An 8,068-nucleotide genomic window follows, 5' to 3' on the forward strand; every position below is an offset into this window, starting at 1 on the left:
ATAATCCAGTCGATTCACCTCTGTATTTTAATGCCTCGCAATATATACAAATTGTTGTCATTTCCCCAATTGTTACCGATTTGTCGGCACAATAATCTATTGCCGCATCATAGTGGAATGCAGCTCGTTTCAGGATCACAAGAGTACTGTGTTTGAAGAATCGAACTCGTTGCATTCTAAGCCTATCTACTTCATTGTCACTCCTGGAGAAAGCAATTCTGACATAGCAATACGACTATTTTCTTGATATGTCTCTCTCTGTTCATCAGTGCGGTTAGCACGTGAAGTAGCTCTTCGCACATTTTAAGTCAGGTCGTTTTTTCCTCGGCGTCGTAAATTGTAATTAATCAAAGTGAGAAAAGTTCTCGTGCACTTAGCAGCAAAGTAAATTGTAATTAATCAAATTGAGAAAAGTTCTCGTGCACTTAGCAGTAAAGTAAATTGTAATTAATCAAAGTGAGAAAAGTTATCGCGCACTTAGCAGCAAAGTAAATTGTAATTAATCAAAGTGAGTAAAGTTCTCGTGCACTTAGCAGCAAAGTGTCACTATTACAAAAAATCAAAAAAAAGAGCACATAATTTGAAATGTCACTATCACACAGGATCACCGAAGTTAAGGAAGTTCTTGTGCACGTAGATTGTCGGTTCTCGACATCAAAGAAAAAACAAAATTGTTGTTTTTATTTAATTTTAAGCATTTTCATATTTATTTACCTCATATCATATATCATATATTCACTTTTAGTTGTTTCCGCTCTCAACTTATCTTGGTAATTATCTGCAATGGATCATAACAAAAGTATCATTCGGTTACTGTCACTGTTAATAACTAAATTGTTCATTTTCAATGTACTACTTATTCACAATTCCACCATTTCTAAACTTCTTGTTCTGCGTGTCTTATGAAGTTCTTCTAGACTAAAGGAGTTATTTTAGATAATGCTTTTTCTTCACGTATCTAAACAGTTCTTGCTTGTATGTTCTTCTCGACCTGTATGTTCACAGTAATAGTAATTCTTTGCTACACATGCAGTAATAGGATGACGTAATACTTAATGGCCATATTGTTCAGCCATCTGATCTATAGTGTATCTTTCCATTATTTTTCTAGCCTATTTCTAAAAAAATAATTTACATAAAAGACTGTTAAACATGTCATTAATATTTGCTGGGTAATAATTTGAAAAAGTTCACTCTTTAACATGGCACCTTCAAAACTTAATTTATATTTTGAAATTCATTCCTTAATTACAGCATTTGTCGATTTACTGGTTGGAATCTTTTTCGCCAGTATGCTTTGATGCATTGTCGAGGTTGAGGAATTTTGCAGATATTTGACAAGCAGGCGAATTTTGTAGTCTGATTCGGTTACATGTTCCAGCGCATCAAACATCATTCTATCTCTTTTTAACTAGAAGAAAATCATCAGGAAAAACACTGTCCCAGTTTAAAACAAATTTACTAATTGCGGTGGGCAATACATTCGACATCGTAATGACGTGAGTTCACTGTTTTGGATTTTGTATAGATCACATATGCTCGTTATTCTATGCATATCAGTTTATTCAAACCATCTCTGAAAAAGTAGTTTTGAGAAAAACGTATTTGGATGTACGACACCCTATAATAATAATTGAATAATTTAATCTTTTTTAATATTTAAAGTCTCCTTTTTAAAAACGATGATTTATTTGGACTGCACCTACAGTTTTAACGTGGGCTTCGAACTACCCAGCCATCCACGAAGACATCCGCTCTTATCCAGCCTGATTAATGGCGTGATTGGGATCATATTCTATGTCAGATTTTGCTCTCTTGCCTACGGACAATCACAAATGTTAAATAATCACAAATATAATTTTACGACCATGTCCCAGCAGGGTTCGAAGTCGCGACTACGGCAAGAATAGGTGGACCGTCCTGTCGCCTATATCACTGCGCCAACCAAGCCGGCTATAATGTAAATTTGGAGTGACATTTAAAATTGTACTCTTTATGCAATATTGATCATAGTCGAACTAAACTCAATTCAACAACAAAAAAATCATAATGCAGTATTGTTCACTGCAACCTTTTCATATGATATACATGAAAAATTAATAATTTTTAGTAAATAGTTGTAAACTCATATTTCAGTTGTAATGTGGTGCAATGTAGTGATATCAAATAAATTGTGGCGATGGTAACATATTAACTGGGGTTTTCCATCTTAGTTATAAGTGAGTATTGAGATGCTGTTTATTGAAACTTAATTTATATCCGAAATAGACAATTTTAATGACGAAGTGATTACCAAATTTGCGAACAGAAAGGAACGTAGGAGGGAATTTTTAAAAAATAGATTAGATTTTTTTGCAAAAATTGCAGAACAACTTTAAGAAATTTATCACGAGCCGCCACTGTTTCATATTTATACATAAAAATACGAAAAAAAAAAGACAAATATAACCTACCAAAAAGATACGAAAATTTAAATCGAAAGTAAGAAGAGAAATATGTAATCTTTTTACATCAGACCGTCTAGTGTTTCGGAAGCGCAAAACATGCTCTCATTTAAGTTTCCCTTATATATTTCTATATTTTATGACTGTAATCTAAACAAGCTACTAGATTTACTTGGTGATATGATTTGTCTTTGATACATACAAAAATTTGAGGGCAATTTATGTATTGATCATTGTTATTACAGATAATTTTCTGTGCTTTAAAATCAAATTGCATTTAACAGTATATGCGACGACATATATGACTAGACCTACAGTTTTAACATGGGCTTCGACCCACGGTCCTCGGCATTAAGCCTTCCCAGCCATCCCAGAAGATATTCGCTTTTACCCAGCCTGGTTAATGGCGTGACTGGGATCATTTTATATGTCAGATTTTGCTCTCTTGCCTAAGGACAATCACAAATGTTAAACAATCACAAACATAATTTTACGGCCATGTCCCAGCAGGGTTCGAACCCGTGAGTATGGCAACCAAGCCGGCTATAACTTAAATTTGGCAAAACATTTAAAATTGTACTCTTTATGCAGCAATGATGTACTCTTTATACAACAACAATTCAACAACAAAAAATCATAATGCAGCGTTGTTCACTGCAACCTTTTCATATGATATACATGAAAAATTAATAATTTTTATTAAATAGTTGTAAATTCATATTTCAGTGTAATGTGGTGCAATGTAGTGATATCAAATAAATTGTGGCGAACATATTAATTGGGGTTTTCCATCTTAGTTATAAGTGAGTACACATTATCATATTTAAATTGAAATGCTATTAAATATAATAGAATTGCAATGCTGTTATCGTGGAATCATCTTTTTATTAATCTTTTGAGATACGCAAACATGTAGAAAAATGTCGTCAATTCCAATTATACACTACCAATTCAAAACAGTTCCAGTGAGATACTTGAAAACAGGTGTCAACACAGCAAATGCATATAAATACTAGGAAAACCCATCAGAGCCGAAGATATTTGGATTTACCAGGAAGAGGAAACAGGAATACGTATAATTAACTGAATATTTTAATTTAAAAGCATTAGTTTTGTGGGGATAGATGAACACCTGACTTATACACAATATTTATTTTTTAATAAGGTGCGACTATTTGATTTTAAAACAGTGGAATTATTGTTGTTGGAATATGGTGATATTTGGCAGGTATATACTGAATTGAGTATATTGATATTCATTCTCACTAATCGGGCTAATGAATAGGATGATATTTTAGTCCAAATCATAATGGAACCTTCGTCACGTTCGACTGTAGAAATTAGATTTTTAGGGTTCTCCATACATAAGGCTTTAAGTTCGTAGGAAACAATGTAAATTCTAGTTCATCGGACCATATTACATTCTTCCAATCATCAAGTGCCAACTTTTATAATTATTGCACCACTTCCTTCGCAACTTAGCGATGGTTTCCATTACAAAAGGTTTCCAAATCTCTTCCATGAATATTACCTTTACGGTCGGTATATTTATTTATTTATCCTATATTTATCGTAACAAATTGAGTTGTGCTACTTGTAATCCTTTTTTTAACCGATTTATATTATATATATATATATATATATATATATATATATATATATATATATATATATATATATATATATATATATATATATATATATATATATATATATATATATATATATATATATATTATATATGCTCGACAATTTCTCCGTCAATTGTGGACCAATTTACAAAAGAATTTTTTTATTCGAAAGAGTGCACTTCCAAGGTGGTCTCACTAGAACCAATGCAGGATCTGATGCAGGGAAACCCTCACATTTCAAAAAGATGTATAAAATTTTCACATAATTTTTATCTAAATTAATCAGATATTTGTGTATAATGTTATTTCTGAGTTGATGTGACGGAAAATCGGAAGTCGTTCAGTTCAAAAGCCATTCAGTTTGCTTTGTGGGCACTAACTATAGTATATAAAACCTCGTAGGAATACTGTAAACAACTGCTTCTGTAATGTAATTTTTAGAGCGTTCAGCTCCCAAACGGAGGTCGCGGCACCGAGTTCAAAGTAATCAATTGTTAGCATTTAAAATAATATTGTAAATAGATAAATAGTTTTAGTTATGTATTAAGATAACTTGTGTGTATATAGTAGAATATAGAACACGTGTAGTAGATAAATAATGTATTTTTTTTATTTAGTTATTATAAAGGTTACTATGTACATATTTTATTTCAAAATGTTCTTCTTTGAAGTTTGATTAATTTTACATTTTTAGTGAGTTTCCTATTAATTTTTGAAGTCGGATCAATTTTTTTTGTTAAAACATTTTATATTTGGCTGCAATTCTATTTAATGTTCGTCGATCTCTGTCAGTTAACTTTGGATTTCGTACACTATTCCTCTTCGGCAAAGATTTACCATGTTTAATGTATACTGTTTCTATCGTAGATACTGTCGCTTGTGAAACGTTAAATAAATCCACTGTTCTCGTAAGCCGATACTAGCAAAGTAGCATTCATGAATCCACACAATGTATCACATTACCAACAAACATTTGTAAAATCATGACAGCCACAGGAATGATTCATAGAGTTTTCCAAAATATCGCACAGGACCACAAAAATCATCTGTGGGCCAGTGAACCTATTATATTAGCAGATAAAAACATAGTCATTGTGTTATTAACCACAACGATCTAAATATAACCCACATGGGACGAAAACCTTAAGACATTCATATTGTAATCAATTAAGACAAAGTTATATATTATTCACTTGATTTTCCAGACATTCCGATACACGTTTTGTTCTTAAAAATCCTATCATTTTGATCTAAAACATCAATTCACTTTGGCCCCGCAACGCCTTAAGGGGGTATTCTAGACTAGAAGTATGCATTTTAGGCACTTCATCAAGTGAAATATAAAAGAAACAATATTTTTCCAGTCATTATTTTACTAGATATTTGTTAATGTTAATGTACTAATTCACGAAAGAAAAAAATAAAAGTTACAGACTGATAAAATGGTGAATTTAAAGTCAGTTGCTAAGTGTTTCGAAAAAAAGTAATTTCCAGGAAAATGCCTTTAGTGTTTTGGGTAAAATTATGTGCACTCTATGTCATGCAGTAGCACTTCTCACTTACTTTTTTTAATTTGCGATTTCTATTACATAGATTAGGTTTCCACTACTTTCAGAAAAAGCAATTTTGGAAATCTTCCAAACCTGAAATCCAAAACTTGAAATTTTTCAAACAAGCGGTTCTAGCCTTCTTTGAAGCTTTAGAAGATTTCCGAGCGTTCTATCAGAACATTGTCACATTTAACGGCGAATTTAACACGTATGTTTCTGGACTAATTGTTATTCCCATAAGGTGCATCAATTTTAAAAGGGGAATTAAGCCTTCATTAGAAAAACAAATTGTAAAAGTTGCAATTTCAATTGTGTGAGTTCCAGTGTGTATATATTTAGAATGAATTAATGAATTAAGAAATTCTATTGGGTTTTCAACGTGCCTTCGGTTATTGTATTTCCAAGTATTTGGATTACGAAAGGCTTTACGATTACAGGTAGACGAAGGACTAATGAATTTTGAGAAATCCTCTTAAGAGCATATTTTTAAGTGGTTAAGTTTTGACACCATGAAAGAAATATATATTTTTAAAACTTTTAAATAACAATATTTAATTAAGTGAAAAAATGATAAACTATATCATCGAAGTTCAATTAAAAGCAAAATTAAAGGAGAAGTACTATTGCTACGTATCACAATGATTTGGTCAGATATGCTGTTCGAGTTTATATATTTTCAAGTTCCACTACGATACGCATTTGAAATGAGAAACAAGGCTCTGAGACAATCACTACAAGTACGTGGACTAATAGTATATTCTTCTCACATGGATTTTGAGTTATTGCACCCACCAGATGGAAAGATTAAAAGTATTGTGTATCCAAAAATATTTCAACAAATATATCATACAATCAAATTACTAATTAAAACTATTTTACTTGATATTGTAACGTATGCTGGGTACTGCTAGTAATTTATAAATAGACGTATTCTTTTATCAATTTATTTCGCCTTCGCTAAAATATAATTTAAAATTAACAACCCCCATATTTATTATTAAATTAAATATATATTATTTATTATAATATTATTTATTAAATATCAGAACTTTTTGCAGAAGTCATGGCCTTGAAACCCCATTACATCTAACAACTGGAGGCTCAAAATGAAAAAAAAAACTTTGGACCGGATATACATATATATATATATATATATATATATATATATATATATATATATATATATATATATATATATATATATATATATATATATATGTATATATATATATTGGATATTATTATATATTATTTTGGAATTTTATTATAATATTAATATAAATATTTAATATAATAATTTTTGGACAATAAAAAAAAGTAAAATCTTTGCTTAAGTTTCCTCTGATAGCGATTCGATGCTTGCTTAAATTTTGATCACCCTTGTCTATTGATATCTACATTACTTACTTATTATTTAATTTTTAATTTTATGGTAGTGCTAAAAAGTTATTGATTTGGATATATCTTTTACTTTATTTTTATTCCAGCTTTATTTATATATAGAGGGTAACAATGAATAATGAATAGTTATGGTGGCATTTAGTTATGAATATTGTCAAGCCATCGAATAAGCATTTGGGGAAATATTACCCAGATGAATATGTATTCTATTATTTATTTTAATTTTGCAAATTCGAATCAATTCTATAGTTAATTTATTATATTTTAAATGATATTGAACCCTTGAAGATAGAAATTGAGTGCCTTGAATGAAAAAATTAAACAAGAAACATTGACATTTTAGTCGACTGAAGATTTTGAAATTTTGGAAAGAACAAGATGCAGCCGTAAAAGTTGATAAAAGTAGATTTGCTCGTCATCGATCAAGTTTAAACTTTAATTCAAAGGAAACATTTGGGTTAATTTTTAAATCCAAGAAAATACACTCTATATATATTATATTCTTGAGATATAAATATAATATTCAAGAATTGGCAACTTGGCGAAATAAAATTTATGTGCGGATGTCTCTTCCTCATAAGAAATCACTCCCTAATAGGCATAACAAATAACTACTAAACAACCTAACTATTAAATCCGATGTTTTTTTTGTTTCTTCATAAAATAATAGTTTTTCATTTAATACTATTGAGTCAGTGTATACAGAACATGGGGGGGTTCGAAGATGCTTTTTCGACATCGGCTTCAGAAGCCCATTAAAGTCTTTTGGAACTTATGGAAAAACACATGGTGAAGCTGCTCTACTATGTCCCAATTATCTGTTCTGTTTCAAAGAATTTAAAAGAGATGATTTTGATGTCAATAACAAAGAACAACACAAAAATGTTTGAAGGCAATGAATTACAAAACTTATGACACAAAAGTACGGTCATAAAGTCTAGCATATGCATATCTAACAGGTTAATTGAAAAGTTCACGGCCTGACACATAAATGGCGCTATTATAATTAAATCCATATCTTTTTTAGTTAGCTCTAACCCTC

Source organism: Rhynchophorus ferrugineus, unplaced genomic scaffold, assembly GCF_030347505.1.
Source record: "Rhynchophorus ferrugineus isolate W39M unplaced genomic scaffold, kcgeb_rfMv2 rfM2, whole genome shotgun sequence".
NCBI classification, from domain to species: Eukaryota; Metazoa; Arthropoda; class Insecta; order Coleoptera; family Curculionidae; genus Rhynchophorus; species Rhynchophorus ferrugineus.